At 42.8% G+C, this 18,473-nt stretch overlaps 2 pseudogenes; one reads left to right on the top strand and one right to left on the bottom strand.

Annotated features, from left to right (window-relative positions):
• Positions 1 to 2,214: 2,214 nt before the first annotated feature.
• On the top strand, positions 2,215 to 13,936 carry LOC125385924 (annotated as a pseudogene).
• Positions 13,937 to 14,315: 379 nt separating this feature from the next.
• On the bottom strand, positions 14,316 to 17,304 carry LOC125385925 (annotated as a pseudogene).
• Positions 17,305 to 18,473: the final 1,169 nt, after the last annotated feature.

Here is an 18,473-nt window from a genome sequence, read left to right on the forward strand (position 1 = left end):
TCCTCCCGAGACATTCCCTTGATGCTGCCGCTGTCCGACATTTCCGCCGGTGTGTCTAGCTCCGAGGTGCTGGCTGCCTCGTCCCTCGTTGCCATCGGCTGGCTCCTGGCCAGGCTTCTCGTTGTCCTGCACGCGCTCTCCTCCACTGGAGACTTTCTCATATATCTGGTGATCTTGTCACCTTTCAAGAATTTTTCCTTGGCGATTCGGGTCGCCTTTTCGCTGGGTGGAGTCTTTTCCTTGCTTGCCTGCCTCGGCATCTCGACTTCCTCGATGATTCCCGCGATATCTTCGTCAAATTCAAGGTATCTTCTTGTGGTTTTCTTGCACATCTTTTCCTCCGTGACAACTGCGGGTGTTTCTTGGTCTCCGGTCGTGTTTACCGAACGAGGGGAGGCCCTGGGATCGACCTTCCCCTCGCCGTTCGTCCAGTCGTTGGGTGACCGTCGGGTCGAGCCTGGGACGCTACTCGAATCACCGACGGGGCCTGGAAGCTCCGAAACCCCCTGAGCCGTAAGTTTATTTACCTTATAAAACTTGTCCATATTGTTTTATATATATGTCGGATTGAAGTCAGGATTATGGAGATGGGCGTTTAATGAATTTTCATTAGAATTAGCCATTGTCGTGATACAACGGAGAGTTTATTAGCACGGGCTTATTAACAAGATTAAGCACTCGTAGCACTAGCGATAATGACCTTAGGTTCGAAACGAATCCGCGGTCACGGGATGGTAAACGTATGTTCTCGCACAGTTCAAGTCTAACTCTCTGTTAACTAGATGTGTGGTATTCACTGGTTGTAAGGCGGCACTGTCATTCGTCGATGAGATCGTACCAAAGAATGCCTCTCCGTCTCGACGATGTCGTCGAGGAAAACTATATTGGGTGGGTCTAAGGATATGAGATCCTCGGATTCGTCAAAGAAAGCTTTCGTTCCAAAGGAGAGGGAAATTAGCGCTATTGCTAATTGGTCGATCTCCATATCGGCGTTTTGAAAGAGATGCTGGCCGCCCTTGAGGGGAGGTTGTTGACGGGGGGCAACGCTCGTGGAGGATAGGTTTCTCCTATCTTCCCGTAGTTGCAACAAAGTCTATTTGACGGACTTCGCTTGACTAAATCTTAAGATCTATAGCGGGTCCTCACGTTAGCTAAACATACGCCGCAAAGGCATGCCGACACCCGGCGATCATCTTACCCGGAGGACAAAATCTGCGTGTGGCGGGCCGCGGGATAGAAACTATTGAAGTATTTACTGCCACGTGTCGCTACGACCATTTCTTTTAAGGAGAGGTATAGAGTTACTCTGTGCCTTTGTTAGATAAAACGTTCATCCCTTTGACCGCGGCTACGTTCGGCGACTGATTGTCGCCTCGAGCCCAAGCTCATGATCATAAATCTCGAAGAATCGGAGCGGCATTTGTTTAATCTAAGTTACAGAGTTGCGGTATTCCCGCGAATCCAAGGAGGAGCTCCGGCGTTCTATCATCTCCGACATATATATATATATATATATATGTATGTATGAAGGGTTGTCCTTTGACGTAGCCGGTCGTCGTATAATCACACTGTATCCTTCCGAGTGTATGCGATTCGTATCATAATAAACTTGCCGATGTCGTCGTAAAATCGCCAAACGTATGACTGATATCCGGATTTCTAAAACTTCACCGTGGCGTGCGCTCTCCTTCTTTGCCTCGGTTAGTGAAAATCCACCGAATCCTGCCCGCTGACGATGCGCTGTCTGCGGAGGGTAAATATTACCTCGCAAAGTCACTATCACTATTCGACGAGGGGAGTCTTAACTGGCCCTCCACGGAGGCCCTCTCCCCCACTCCTTGGTTACCCAGGTAGCCCGCACGGTGGCGCTTCGGTCGCGCGACCCAAGATGGCCTCCGCTCTGTCCCTAACCTCACTTTTCACACACAGCACTTTCTATCACTTCTCTCGCTTTTATTCCAGCGAGCTCCACTATTCCTTATATTCTCACTCATTCCAGAGCACTAGAACTTCACTTTCATGCACTTTTCCGCCCGAATTCTTTAATTAACCCAGATATTTCGGTTATGCCTACGGAGCAACGTGCACGCGTCCGTTCTGCTTGCCGCCATCTTTTGATCGCCCGGCTACATCACTCTTGGCTTGGTCATCGTCTCGTATTCTGTCACCTGCTTTGCGCGTCGATCGGAGGTAAGGTGTCCAGGTTTGCTGAAGATGGAAGGGCCGTTCCGTGTTCGTTGTAGCGGTAAGTCCAGCTTGCACAGTCTTAGATTCGCGATGATGGAAGTCTCTCGGTAGTGCTATCACGGTCATACCTCTGTTTCGCTGTCGGTCACGTCGGGATCACCAGTTTGAGGTGGTATTTGTTGTCCGTGATAGTTGTACTTGTTGGGCCTCGTCCGGAGTAATTGTCGCTAGGGGCTGTAGATGTCACAGCTGGGGTACTGCTGATTTTTCCTCCGTTATTTGGTGCGTGGAAGAAAAATCGGACTCCGGTCGCCGGGATTCGAACCCCGGTTCCAAACGTTCGTAACCTAAAGCGCTAACCACTGCGCTGCCGTTGTCCGACACTAGTTAGTGTCGAGTGGTGATATTTGGCTTGTCGAGTGCCACCACAATTCTACCTAATATTATAGTCAGCTATAACTCAACGGTACAATTTAAGCTTTAATTTAAAATGAATTTTATAAATCCCAGGATCATGTCGAGCGTCTTGTTCAGCGGGTTATGGAGCGGACAAAAAGCGTCGCGAATGCATTCCATGTCCACCCGGATGTGCTACCTGCTCCATGTCAACCTGCACAAGTTGCGATGAAGGCTGGAGCTTGAACGAAGAAAGCCTCTGCGCTCCTGAACATCGTGATCGTTGTAATACATCGGAATATTACGAAAATGGCCACTGCAAGCAGTGCCATACTTCATGTAAAACTTGCGCTGGACCTGGTGAAGATCATTGTGTCTCCTGTCAAACATCGCTGCTCCTTCAAGGGAAACGCTGTGTGTATCAGTGCGACGATGGTTATTATTCAATGGCGCAGCCCTCTAGACCCGTCTGCGTACCTTGCATACTTGCAAAACGTGCGTGTCTCGACTGAACTGCACTGCTTGTCAAGATGGATTGCAGCTCCAGAGTGGAGAGTGCAGGTCCTCTTGTGCTCAGGGGTAAGTTTGCTTTAGAAAAATCAAATATTTTTCCTGTTTTCTTTTACCTTTCGTTTCTGGTCTATTCGTTGAGTTTTTATTTTGTTATATATTAGTTTTTGGATAAGGAATTAGCAACTGAGAGATGATCTTCTATCTATCTAAAACGTTTTTACTAAATTATCATAGAACTTGAAATATTTCAACCCCTTCCTTACAGAGAAATCTAAAATTCTAAAAACTTCTACGAACTTATATAACATGAACGTCGATAAATGCATGAAACGAAAGATCTTGTTTCAACGCAGATATTACAGCGATCGAGGTTAGTGCGCGAAATGCTACCTGTCGTGTAAAACGTGTTCCGGACCCAGAAGAGATCAATGCGTGATCTGCCCTCGTGGTTGGCAACTAGCAGCGGGCGAGTGTCATTCGGAGTGTCCCGAAGGATTCTTCAAATCTAACTTCGGCTGCCAGAAGTGTCACCATTACTATCGTACTTGCAAAGGTATATAAGAGAAATACCAGCGTGTTTCGGTTTTTTCAAACATGACAAAAAAATTCTCATGAGATATCATGGTTAATTTTGTGTATTAAACAATTGAAATTTATATATGTAAATTTTCATGAAAATTGATAAAAAGCAAAAATTAAGAAAAGTATATCAATTTTTATCGTAATTTTTAAACTGCACTTAAAAGTGAATCTTTTAAGAAGATTTATAAGTTAAAAATTGTTAACTGTTATATAAATACTGTATTCTATAGTTGGATATTATCTTTAGCCATTCATTTCTCATTAATTTATGTACTTTACCAATGTACGTGTACTATGTATCATCATAAATCAGTTAAAATGTCTGCATATTTATGAGCAGTAGTATATCTCATATAAGTGTGTCTGTGTGAAAGAAAGATTAACGCGTGAATGCATTACAGGAGAAGGGCCGATGGAATGTACTTCTTACCCACCCCATTCGATGCTAAAGGGTGGCCTCTGTATGGAATGTCTTGGAGCGCAATACTACGATCCCCTGACGCAGTTCTGTAAAAATTGCCTTTCCGATTGTGGAAGATGTACTGGTCCAGGAAAATTTAGTTACGCGGCGTGTTCGCAACCATTGCATCTGAATAAGTTGAACAATCAGTGCGTTCCTTGCTGCATGGGTAACGAGAAGGGGGCGCTGGCTGAAGAGTGCTGTCTTTGTGATCCGGAAACTGGCAAGAGAAATTAGTCATTATTGGACTGAGGAATATTAAATAACTTGAGAACATAAATTTTCTAAGGTTTAAATTCATGAATATAATTTCGAAATCAGAAAAAAATTCCATGAATGTACGCACTACAATATTAATAATAGCCTAGTACAATTGTGGTAAGGAATTAGTAAAAAATCAAATTCAATTTTGAATTGTTTTACAGAATTTTATTTCGCTCAATATGGATTTAATCAGCGTTAATCAGTTAATCAATGTTTTTCTAAACGTTAATACAGGTGGCTGCAGGAATAGCTCACCAGCTGGTAAAAGAAGAGTGCCAGGAACAGAATTTGCCTCGGCTGACACAGCTATTTCTGAAGTGTATGCAAACTACGAAAGAACGACCGATAAAAGCGATTCGGCTTCGCTGGCGATAACAGCGACTACGACTATAGCTGTCGCCATTTGTCTCATATCTGTTGCTCTGTTCGCTACCATATTCGTCGCTCTTCAGGTATGTACCTGATTTATGTTATGCGAAAGTTCAAATCTATCTCTTTATACAACCAATCTATCTATTATATTATTTTCATTCTTAATTCTTGACCAAATGCCTTTCCATTAAATCGATCCTCTAAACCAATCAATTATGAAAAAGCATCTAAAGTATTAATCATATGCTATTTTATAGTTCTTAAAAATACGTTATAAAAACAGCTCTTGCTGTATTGGAGAACAAACAAAAATCGAAAACAAATTAATAAACGATTTTAATCTTACATTTAAAATATTATTATCCGTTTTGCCATCAAAGAACCGAAATTATAAATATGCTCTTCAATTTGTAGGCAGTTTGCTGGTGAGTGCCGAAGCGTGCAGACCTGTGTCCAGTGCCCTGCGAAGTTCACATAACAGCACGTGACCATCCAGTTGCTGCTAAGTGCCGAAACGTGCAGACGTGTGTCCAGTGTCCTGTGAAGTTCACAAAACTCCACGTGACGCCCATCTGTCGAAAGCGAATCCAACAAACCTAGCTAAGGGTTAACAGCCTCTCGACTAGTTCTTTCATACTGAATTAACTAGCTCGATGATGGCTCTAACATTCCAAACAGACTCTCCGGAGCTAAATAACACCGCCGTTTTTCCTCCCCCGTGGCAAGGGGGCAACACATCTCTCCTGGTAAACGACCATCACTCAAAAAAACGCAAGCTGGAACCAACCAAGACAAATGTGAATATGAGTCAAGCTAAACCACCAGCCAGCCAGGTGACCACCTTCAATAGATTCTCAATACTGGAGATTACGGAAGACACCATGAATACAACCGAAACGGTAAATAATCTCCATACCCAAAAAATTTCCCCTCCCCCGCCAATATTCATTGACGACGTAATCGACATACAGTCAATGATAAGGACCATTGAAACAGATATCAGCAAAGAGGACTACAAGTTAAAAATTAACAACAACCACGTGAAAGTTCTGCCGACCCACGCAGATGCCTATAGAAAGTTAACTAAGTTGCTAAAAACTTTGAACGCAAAATTCCACACATATCAGCTCAAACAAGAAAGACCCTTTCGTGTGGTGCTACGTAATATCCACCACTCAGTCGATCTAGACGAACTAAAGTTCGAACTTCAAACACTTGGCCACGAGGTAACCAACATCGGCAACATTAGACATAGAGTCACAAAAAATCCCCTATCGCTATTCTTCGTAGATTTAAAACGAAAAGCAAATAACAAAGAAATCTACAACGTCAACCGGCTGATGAACTCCATAGTTAAGTTCGAGCCACCTCTTGTAAAGAAAGAAATAGTACAATGTAAAAGATGCCAAAGGTACGGCCACACGCAGAAATACTGCAATCATAACTTCCGGTGCGTAAAATGTGCAGGTAATCACCCCAATGACCAATGCACTAAATCCCCTGAAACCCCCGCTAAGTGCATCCACTGTCAAGGAGAGCATCCTGCGAACTACAAAGGATGCTCAGCCTATAAAACGCTACATAATATCAAGTATCCAAAACAGAGAACCAAGGAGATTACCATACAGGAACCAAGACCCCAAAAACTCACCACACCATCAGTATCCTATGCGCAGGCAACACAAGGAAACGTAAACAACTCGAAAACCCACAGTGAACACACAGAAAATAGTGCTCCCACCCCACAAAACACAGATAACTTCACCAGACTCGAAAAACTTATCGAGAAGCAATCTGAGCAAATTAACAACTTGCTGTCACTTCTCACACTCTTCATGGACAAATTCATACGCACAGAAGCAAAATAAAACCAATGCGAATAGCTCTGTGGAACGCCAACGGTCTAGCTCAGCACAAATTTGAACTAGAACTATTCTTAAAACAACAGCAAATAGACGTGATGCTCATATCCGAAACCCACTTCACCGACAAAAACTACCTCAAAATACACGGCTACAACTTCTACCACACCCAACACCCCAGCGGAAAGGCCCACGGCGGCACCGGAATCATCATCAAATCCAGCATTAAGCATTACGAGCTTCCATCATTCCAGAAAGACTACCTTCGAGCCACAAGCGTAGCAATAGAAGACCGCCATGGTACAATCACCACTTCAGCTGTATACTGCCCTCCCAGACACTCCATCGCCAAAGAAGACTTTGATAACTTCCTGGACACCCTGAACAATAGAATCATAGCTGGAGGAGACTATAACGCCAAACACACCCAATAGGGCAGCAGACTGGTTACAGTAAGAGGCAAAAACCTCCTCAACAGCATAATAACCAACAACCTCAACTACCTTACCACATACGAACCCACACACTGGCCCACCGACACAAACAAAATACCCGATCTCCTTGATTTCCTCATAACTAAAAATATCTCGTCAAGACACGTCCAAATCAATTCCTCGACTGATCTCTCTTCTAACCATTCCCCCGTGATAGTAACAGTCAGTTCAACTATCATCGAGAATACACCTAATGGCTCCATTCATAACCAACACACCAACTGGCAGCTCTTTAGAGAAATCTTCTCACACACAACTTCAGCCTCAACTTCACTAAAAACCAATGAAGAAATCGGAGCAGCCACGGAATACCTAAACAGGAGCATATTAAACGCTATTCGCTTCTCCACACCGGCAAAAACGTCCATCAGCAAACACGAATATCCCCAGTACATATTAAAAAAAATAGCAGAAAAACGTAGACTAAGAAGAATATGGCAGACCCATAGAACACCGGAGGACAAACGCAAACTAAACAACGCAACTAGAAAACTATCCAAAACCATAAAAAACTACAATAATGACTGTTTTCACAAATATCTCGCCAGCTTGTCCCCCGCAGCCGACTCCAACTACTCACTATGGAAAGCCTCCAAGAAACTCACGCGCCCCCCACAAATAATACCTCCAATCCGCAAGGTGGATGGGCGCGTAGCCTTATAGAAAAAACCAACCTATTTGCCAAACACTTGTCTGAAGTATTCAAACCCCATTCCTCCATAGCTGCTGCGGACGTTACCGAATACCTGCACACTCCCTTCCAAATGTCCCCTCCTATTGAACCCTTCACTTCTGCAGAGATCATAGAAGCAATCAGTCGCCTAAACTCCAAGAAAGCAGTAGGTAACGACCTAATAGGAAATAAAGCATCCAGGAACTTCCCATAAAAGGGATTGCACTCATCGCATCAATCTTTAACGCTATCCTCCGCTTTGAACACTTTCCCAAGGCTTGGAAAATCTCACTGATCACCCTCATCCCTAAACCCGGTAAACCAATATATGAAACCAGCTCCTATCGCTCAATCAGTCTTTTACCTACTCTGTCTAAACTATTCGAGAGGATGCTCACGAATCGTCTCCTTCCACTCCTAGAAGAATTGAAAACACTCCCAGATCAACAATTCGGCTTCCGAAAACAACACTCAACAGTTGAGCAAATCCACCGCATAACCCACATGATCAGCCAATCCCTTGAAAAGAAAAAATACTGCTCAGCGGTATTCCTAGACATCCAACAGGCATTCGACAAAGTATGGCATGAAGGGCTACTATACAAGCTTAAAAAGATCCTACCCCACCCATACTACTCCATCTTAAAATCCTACCTAACCAACAGACAATTCATAGTTAAATGCCTAGGCGCCACTTCCGCAACATTCCCAATAGAATCCGGCATACATCAAGGTAGTGTATCGGACCCCTACTGTTCTCCATCTACACTGCCGACTTACCTATATCAAACGAGGTAACAATAGCAACATTTGCCGACGACACAGCACTATTAGCTACCCACGCAGACCCGGCAATTGCCTCATCCACTCTCCAGCGAAGTCTCGACTCCATGGAAAAGTGGTTCCAAAAATGGGGCTTCAAAATAAACGAAAAAAAAAATCCTCTCATGTAACCTTCACGCTCCGAAAACAAACCTGCCCCCAGGTCACCATTAACAACACAATAATCCCAAGCAAGGACTCCGTAAGATACCTGGGCATGACCCTGGACAGGAGGCTAACTTGGAAAAAACATATCTCAGAAAAAACAAAGCAATTAAAGGAAAAACTAAGAAAATTCTACTAAGAAAATTTTTTGTGTCGTGGTGGTTCCACTGTTACTATTGTGTTTAGTATTTGTTTGATATCATATATTTCCTTGTTATTGTTTCTGGGTTCCAGTTCTATTAAGAATAGTGGTAATGGTTGCTTTATGTTGAATCTTGTTATATTGTTTATTGTTCTTGTTTGATGACCAATTTTTGCTAACTCATCGCTTAGTTTATGTATGTTCGTTTTAGGATGCAATCCTCTTATGACAATTTTATAGCTCCTTTCAGTTTTAAGCTGATACGTGTGGTAAATAGCATTTTTTTCTTTTAATGCTTTTATAACTTTCCTAAATGTTTCTGGGGTGTTTGTTTGTATTTTTACTTGTTCCAATTTTGTTTGTTTTATTGTGTAGTTGTTTTTCTCGTCTAGATTATTTAGTAGATCGATGAGCGGGTCTATTATTTGGGCCTCAACAAAGATTGGTGGTGGTTTTGTAATATGATTTGTTTGGATTGTGGTTTTATTTATGGGGTCAGCGTCTATTTCTTCTGTTAGTGAGCTGAAGGAGTTGCTTAATGGTAATTCTTGCAGCCATCGCTGCTTTTCTGTAGCTGGGTTTCCTATGGCACTTATGTCTGTAGTTGTTTTGCGTTTTTTGCTAGCCTTCGCTAGTTTCCAGCTTTCGTCCTGATAGTATCTTTCATATTCTGAATTGCTTTCTTCCTGTCCCCGATGCTCTTTTGTTTCTTCTGTCTCCATGTTAATTTGTTTGTTTTTTATATAATATGTTTCCCCCTTTGTTGCCATGTTTATAGTTGGTATCTGCATTGCTATTTTATTTCCTCCTCACTATCACTTTCCAGCACTTTTTCCCTATTCACTTATACCTGGAGAGGACGACCGTCTAGACACGTCCGTCCTCCTGGGCTGTCCGAGCAGGAGTGAACTATTCGAGGTGTCGAATATTCTAATCGTAACGAGAATTTACGACTCCCGTTGACGCGTAATCTAACGATCGCGTCTCCCCGCGATAGCTCGAAAATACAACTACGATAAAACGTATAACATTATGTAGCATAACGTTATAAGGTATAACGTCATGTAGTAGAACGTTATAACGTATAACGTCATGTAGTAGAACGTTATAACGTATAACGTCAAATACTATTACGATATAACGCATAACGTAATGTAGTACAACATTATATGGTACAACGTTTTTTTTTTTTTTTTTATTAGAATATTCACAATCAATTCTCGTTGAGAATTTTCAGTAACTTAGTTTGGCGTGATACAATGACATGGATTATAATAGTTTTATATTGTTGGTTCTAGTAGAAACTAAGGATTTAATCTAGAGGGTATTTTCTTTTTAGTCTGCGGATCTGGTCCGTCGTGTCCAGTAGTGGGTTGTGGTGGTTGTTGACTCTTGTATTATATCTGCTTTTGGACTTGTGTATTTCATCTTTGACTGTAGGTATCTTGAGGTCACGGTGGATAGTTTCGTTGGTAACATACCAGGGTGCATTTAATAGGGATCTTAGCGTTTTCGATTGGAAGCGTTGGAGTATTTCAATGTTGGAATTACTTGCTGTTCCCCATAGTTGGATTCCGTAGGTCCAGACAGGTTTTATTACGGCCTTGTAGAGGGTTATTTTGTTCTGTATGTTTAGTTTGGAACGTCGGCCCGTGAGCCAATAGAATTTTCTTAGTTTTTCCTTTAATTGCTTTGTTTTTTCTGAGATATGTTTTTTCCAAGTTAGCCTCCTGTCCAGGGTCATGCCCAGGTATCTTACGGAGTCCTTGCTTGGGATTATTGTGTTGTTAATGGTGACCTGGGGGCAGGTTTGTTTTCGGAGCGTGAAGGTTACATGAGAGGATTTTTTTTTTCGTTTATTTTGAAGCCCCATTTTTGGAACCACTTTTCCATGGAGTCGAGACTTCGCTGGAGAGTGGATGAGGCAATTGCCGGGTCTGCGTGGGTAGCTAATAGTGCTGTGTCGTCGGCAAATGTTGCTATTGTTACCTCGTTTGATATAGGTAAGTCGGCAGTGTAGATGGAGAACAGTAGGGGTCCGATACACTACCTTGATGTATGCCGGATTCTATTGGGAATGTTGCGGAAGTGGCGCCTAGGCATTTAACTATGAATTGTCTGTTGGTTAGGTAGGATTTTAAGATGGAGTAGTATGGGTGGGGTAGGATCTTTTTAAGCTTGTATAGTAGCCCTTCATGCCATACTTTGTCGAATGCCTGTTGGATGTCTAGGAATACCGCTGAGCAGTATTTTTTCTTTTCAAGGGATTGGCTGATCATGTGGGTTATGCGGTGGATTTGCTCAACTGTTGAGTGTTGTTTTCGGAAGCCGAATTGTTGATCTGGGAGTGTTTTCAATTCTTCTAGGAGTGGAAGGAGACGATTCGTGAGCATCCTCTCGAATAGTTTAGACAGAGTAGGTAAAAGACTGATTGAGCGATAGGAGCTGGTTTCATATATTGGTTTACCGGGTTTAGGGATGAGGGTGATCAGTGAGATTTTCCAAGCCTTGGGAAAGTGTTCAAAGCGGAGGATAGCGTTAAAGATTGATGCGATGAGTGCAATCCCTTTTATGGGAAGTTCCTGGATGCTTTATTTCCTATTAGGTCGTTACCTACTGCTTTCTTGGAGTTTAGGCGACTGATTGCTTCTATGATCTCTGCAGAAGTGAAGGGTTCAATAGGAGGGGACATTTGGAAGGGAGTGTGCAGGTATTCGGTAACGTCCGCAGCAGCTATGGAGGAATGGGGTTTGAATACTTCAGACAAGTGTTTGGCAAATAGGTTGGTTTTTTCTATAAGGCTACGCGCCCATCCACCTTGCGGATTGGAGGTATTATTTGTGGGGGGCGCGTGAGTTTCTTGGAGGCTTTCCATAGTGAGTAGTTGGAGTCGGCTGCGGGGGACAAGCTGGCGAGATATTTGTGAAAACAGTCATTATTGTAGTTTTTTATGGTTTTGGATAGTTTTCTAGTTGCGTTGTTTAGTTTGCGTTTGTCCTCCGGTGTTCTATGGGTCTGCCATATTCTTCTTAGTCTACGTTTTTCTGCTATTTTTTTTAATATGTACTGGGGATATTCGTGTTTGCTGATGGACGTTTTTGCCGGTGTGGAGAAGCGAATAGCGTTTAATATGCTCCTGTTTAGGTATTCCGTGGCTGCTCCGATTTCTTCATTGGTTTTTAGTGAAGTTGAGGCTGAAGTTGTGTGTGAGAAGATTTCTCTAAAGAGCTGCCAGTTGGTGTGTTGGTTATGAATGGAGCCATTAGGTGTATTCTCGATGATAGTTGAACTGACTGTTACTATCACGGGGGAATGGTTAGAAGAGAGATCAGTCGAGGAATTGATTTGGACGTGTCTTGACGAGATATTTTTAGTTATGAGGAAATCAAGGAGATCGGGTATTTTGTTTGTGTCGGTGGGCCAGTGTGTGGGTTCGTATGTGGTAAGGTAGTTGAGGTTGTTGGTTATTATGCTGTTGAGGAGGTTTTTGCCTCTTACTGTAACCAGTCTGCTGCCCTATTGGGTGTGTTTGGCGTTATAGTCTCCTCCAGCTATGATTCTATTGTTCAGGGTGTCCAGGAAGTTATCAAAGTCTTCTTTGGCGATGGAGTGTCTGGGAGGGCAGTATACAGCTGAAGTGGTGATTGTACCATGGCGGTCTTCTATTGCTACGCTTGTGGCTCGAAGGTAGTCTTTCTGGAATGATGGAAGCTCGTAATGCTTAATGCTGGATTTGATGATGATTCCGGTGCCGCCGTGGGCCTTTCCGCTGGGGTGTTGGGTGTGGTAGAAGTTGTAGCCGTGTATTTTGAGGTAGTTTTTGTCGGTGAAGTGGGTTTCGGATATGAGCATCACGTCTATTTGCTGTTGTTTTAAGAATAGTTCTAGTTCAAATTTGTGCTGAGCTAGACCGTTGGCGTTCCACAGAGCTATTCGCATTGGTTTTATTTTGCTTCTGTGCGTATGAATTTGTCCATGAAGAGTGTGAGAAGTGACAGCAAGTTGTTAATTTGCTCAGATTGCTTCTCGATAAGTTTTTCGAGTCTGGTGAAGTTATCTGTGTTTTGTGGGGTGGGAGCACTATTTTCTGTGTGTTCACTGTGGGTTTTCGAGTTGTTTACGTTTCCTTGTGTTGCCTGCGCATAGGATACTGATGGTGTGGTGAGTTTTTGGGGTCTTGGTTCCTGTATGGTAATCTCCTTGGTTCTCTGTTTTGGATACTTGATATTATGTAGCGTTTTATAGGCTGAGCATCCTTTGTAGTTCGCAGGATGCTCTCCTTGACAGTGGATGCACTTAGCGGGGGTTTCAGGGGATTTAGTGCATTGGTCATTGGGGTGATTACCTGCACATTTTACGCACCGGAAGTTATGATTGCAGTATTTCTGCGTGTGGCCGTACCTTTGGCATCTTTTACATTGTACTATTTCTTTCTTTACAAGAGGTGGCTCGAACTTAACTATGGAGTTCATCAGCCGGTTGACGTTGTAGATTTCTTTGTTATTTGCTTTTCGTTTTAAATCTACGAAGAATAGCGATAGGGGATTTTTTGTGACTCTATGTCTAATGTTGCCGATGTTGGTTACCTCGTGGCCAAGTGTTTGAAGTTCGAACTTTAGTTCGTCTAGATCGACTGAGTGGTGGATATTACGTAGCACCACACGAAAGGGTCTTTCTTGTTTGAGCTGATATGTGTGGAATTTTGCGTTCAAAGTTTTTAGCAACTTAGTTAACTTTCTATAGGCATCTGCGTGGGTCGGCAGAACTTTCACGTGGTTGTTGTTAATTTTTAACTTGTAGTCCTCTTTGCTGATATCTGTTTCAATGGTCCTTATCATTGACTGTATGTCGATTACGTCGTCAATGAATATTGGCGGGGGAGGGGAAATTTTTTGGGTATGGAGATTATTTACCGTTTCGGTTGTATTCATGGTGTCTTCCGTAATCTCCAGTATTGAGAATCTATTGAAGGTGGTCACCTGGCTGGCTGGTGGTTTAGCTTGACTCATATTCACATTTGTCTTGGTTGGTTCCAGCTTGCGTTTTTTTGAGTGATGGTCGTTTACCAGGAGAGATGTGTTGCCCCCTTGCCACGGGGGAGGAAAAACGGCGGTGTTATTTAGCTCCGGAGAGTCTGTTTGGAATGTTAGAGCCATCATCGAGCTAGTTAATTCAGTATGAAAGAACTAGTCGAGAGGCTGTTAACCCTTAGCTAGGTTTGTTGGATTCGCTTTCGACAGATGGGCGTCACGTGGAGTTTTGTGAACTTCACAGGGCACTGGACACACGTCTGCACGTTTCGGCACTTAGCAGCAACTGGATGGTCACGTGCTGTTATGTGAACTTCGCAGGGCACTGGACACAGGTCTGCACGCTTCGGCACTCACCAGCAAACTGCCTACAAATTGAAGAGCATATTTATAATTTCGGTTCTTTGATGGCAAAACGGATAATAATATTTTAAATGTAAGATTAAAATCGTTTATTAATTTGTTTTCGATTTTTGTTTGTTCTCCAATACAGCAAGAGCTGTTTTTATAACGTATTTTTAAGAACTATAAAATAGCATATGATTAATACTTTAGATGCTTTTTCATAATTGATTGGTTTAGAGGATCGATTTAATGGAAAGGCATTTGGTCAAGAATTAAGAATGAAAATAATATAATAGATAGATTGGTTGTATAAAGAGATAGATTTGAACTTTCGCATAACATAAATCAGGTACATACCTGAAGAGCGACGAATATGGTAGCGAACAGAGCAACAGATATGAGACAAATGGCGACAGCTATAGTCGTAGTCGCTGTTATCGCCAGCGAAGCCGAATCGCTTTTATCGGTCGTTCTTTCGTAGTTTGCATACACTTCAGAAATAGCTGTGTCAGCCGAGGCAAATTCTGTTCCTGGCACTCTTCTTTTACCAGCTGGTGAGCTATTCCTGCAGCCACCTGTATTAACGTTTAGAAAAACATTGATTAACTGATTAACGCTGATTAAATCCATATTGAGCGAAATAAAATTCTGTAAAACAATTCAAAATTGAATTTGATTTTTTACTAATTCCTTACCACAATTGTACTAGGCTATTATTAATATTGTAGTGCGTACATTCATGGAATTTTTTTCTGATTTCGAAATTATATTCATGAATTTAAACCTTAGAAAATTTATGTTCTCAAGTTATTTAATATTCCTCAGTCCAATAATGACTAATTTCTCTTGCCAGTTTCCGGATCACAAAGACAGCACTCTTCAGCCAGCGCCCCCTTCTCGTTACCCATGCAGCAAGGAACGCACTGATTGTTCAACTTATTCAGATGCAATGGTTGCGAACACGCCGCGTAACTAAATTTTCCTGGACCAGTACATCTTCCACAATCGGAAAGGCAATTTTTACAGAACTGCGTCAGGGGATCGTAGTATTGCGCTCCAAGACATTCCATACAGAGGCCACCCTTTAGCATCGAATGGGGTGGGTAAGAAGTACATTCCATCGGCCCTTCTCCTGTAATGCATTCACGCGTTAATCTTTCTTTCACACAGACACACTTATATGAGATATACTACTGCTCATAAATATGCAGACATTTTAACTGATTTATGATGATACATAGTACACGTACATTGGTAAAGTACATAAATTAATGAGAAATGAATGGCTAAAGATAATATCCAACTATAGAATACAGTATTTATATAACAGTTAACAATTTTTAACTTATAAATCTTCTTAAAAGATTCACTTTTAAGTGCAGTTTAAAAATTACGATAAAAATTGATATACTTTTCTTAATTTTTGCTTTTTATCAATTTTCATGAAAATTTACATATATAAATTTCAATTGTTTAATACACAAAATTAACCATGATATCTCATGAGAATTTTTTTGTCATGTTTGAAAAAACCGAAACACGCTGGTATTTCTCTTATATACCTTTGCAAGTACGATAGTAATGGTGACACTTCTGGCAGCCGAAGTTAGATTTGAAGAATCCTTCGGGACACTCCGAATGACACTCGCCCGCTGCTAGTTGCCAACCACGAGGGCAGATCACGCATTGATCTCTTCTGGGTCCGGAACACGTTTTACACGACAGGTAGCATTTCGCGCACTAACCTCGATCGCTGTAATATCTGCGTTGAAACAAGATCTTTCGTTTCATGCATTTATCGACGTTCATGTTATATAAGTTCGTAGAAGTTTTTAGAATTTTAGATTTCTCTGTAAGGAAGGGGTTGAAATATTTCAAGTTCTATGATAATTTAGTAAAAACGTTTTAGATAGATAGAAGATCATCTCTCAGTTGCTAATTCCTTATCCAAAAACTAATATATAACAAAATAAAAACTCAACGAATAGACCAGAAACGAAAGGTAAAAGAAAACAGGAAAAATATTTGATTTTTCTAAAGCAAACTTACCCCTGAGCACAAGAGGACCTGCACTCTCCACTCTGGAGCTGCAATCCATCTTGACAAGCAGTGCAGTTCAGTCGAGACACGCACGTTTTGCAAGTATGCAAGGTACGCAGACGGGTCTAGAGGGCTGCGCCATTGAATAATAACCATCGTCGCACTGATACACACAGCGTTTCCCTTGAAGGAGCAGCGATGTTTGACAGGAGACACAATGATCTTCACCAGGTCCAGCGCAAGTTTTACATGAAGTATGGCACTGCTTGCAGTGGCCATTTTCGTAATATTCCGATGTATTACAACGATCACGATGTTCAGGAGCGCAGAGGCTTTCTTCGTTCAAGCTCCAGCCTTCATCGCAACTTGTGCAGGTTGACATGGAGCAGGTAGCACATCCGGGTGGACATGGAATGCATTCGCGACGCTTTTTGTCCGCTCCATAACCCGCTGAACAAGACGCTCGACATGATCCTGGGATTTATAAAATTCATTTTAAATTAAAGCTTAAATTGTACCGTTGAGTTATAGCTGACTATAATATTAGGTAGAATTGTGGTGGCACTCGACAAGCCAAATATCACCACTCGACACTAACTAGTGTCGGACAACGGCAGCGCAGTGGTTAGCGCTTTAGGTTACGAACGTTTGGAACCGGGGTTCGAATCCCGGCGACCGGAGTCCGATTTTTCTTCCACGCACCAAATAACGGAGGAAAAATCAGCAGTACCCCAGCTGTGACATCTACAGCCCCTAGCGACAATTACTCCGGACGAGGCCCAACAAGTACAACTATCACGGACAACAAATACCACCTCAAACTGGTGATCCCGACGTGACCGACAGCGAAACAGAGGTATGACCGTGATAGCACTACCGAGAGACTTCCATCATCGCGAATCTAAGACTGTGCAAGCTGGACTTACCGCTACAACGAACACGGAACGGCCCTTCCATCTTCAGCAAACCTGGACACCTTACCTCCGATCGACGCGCAAAGCAGGTGACAGAATACGAGACGATGACCAAGCCAAGAGTGATGTAGCCGGGCGATCAAAAGATGGCGGCAAGCAGAACGGACGCGTGCACGTTGCTCCGTAGGCATAACCGAAATATCTGGGTTAATTAAAGAATTCGGGCGGAAAAGTGCATGAAAGTGAAGTTCTAGTGCTCTGGAATGAGTGAGAATATAAGGAATAGTGGAGCTCGCTGGAATAAAAGCGAGAGAAGTGATAGAAAGTGCTGTGTGTGAAAAGTGAGGTTAGGGACAGAGCGGAGGCCATCTTGGGTCGCGCGACCGAAGCGCCACCGTGCGGGCTACCTGGGTAACCAAGGAGTGGGGGAGAGGGCCTCCGTGGAGGGCCAGTTAAGACTCCCCTCGTCGAATAGTGATAGTGACTTTGCGAGGTAATATTTACCCACCGCAGACAGCGCATCGTCAGCGGGCAGCATTCGGTGGATTTTCACTAACCGAGGCAAAGAAGGAGAGCGCACGCCACGGTGAAGTTTTAGAAATCCGGATATCAGTCATACGTTTGGCGATTTTACGACGACATCGGCAAGTTTATTATGATACGAATCGCATACACTCGGAAGGATACAGTGTGATTATACGACGACCGGCTACGTCAAAGGACAACCCTTCATACATACATATATATATATATATATATATATATGTCGGAGATGAAAGAACGCCGGAGCTCCTCCTTGGATTCGCGGGAATACCGCAACTCTGTAACTTAGATTAAACAAATGCCGCTCCGATTCTTCGAGATTTATGATCATGAGCTTGGGCTCGAGGCGACAATCAGTCGCCGAACGTAGCCGCGGTCAAAGGGATGAACGTTTTATCTAACAAAGGCACAGAGTAACTCTATACCTCTCCTTAAAAGAAATGGTCGTAGCGACACGTGGCAGTAAATACTTCAATAGTTTCTATCCCGCGGCCCGCCACACGCAGATTTTGTCCTCCGGGTAAGATGATCGCCGGGTGTCGGCATGCCTTTGCGGCGTATGTTTAGCTAACGTGAGGACCCGCTATAGATCTTAAGATTTAGTCAAGCGAAGTCCGTCAAATAGACTTTGTTGCAACTACGGGAAGATAGGAGAAACCTATCCTCCAC

The sequence above is a fragment of the Bombus terrestris genome, chromosome 11 (assembly GCF_910591885.1).
Source record: "Bombus terrestris chromosome 11, iyBomTerr1.2, whole genome shotgun sequence".
NCBI classification, from domain to species: Eukaryota; Metazoa; Arthropoda; class Insecta; order Hymenoptera; family Apidae; genus Bombus; species Bombus terrestris.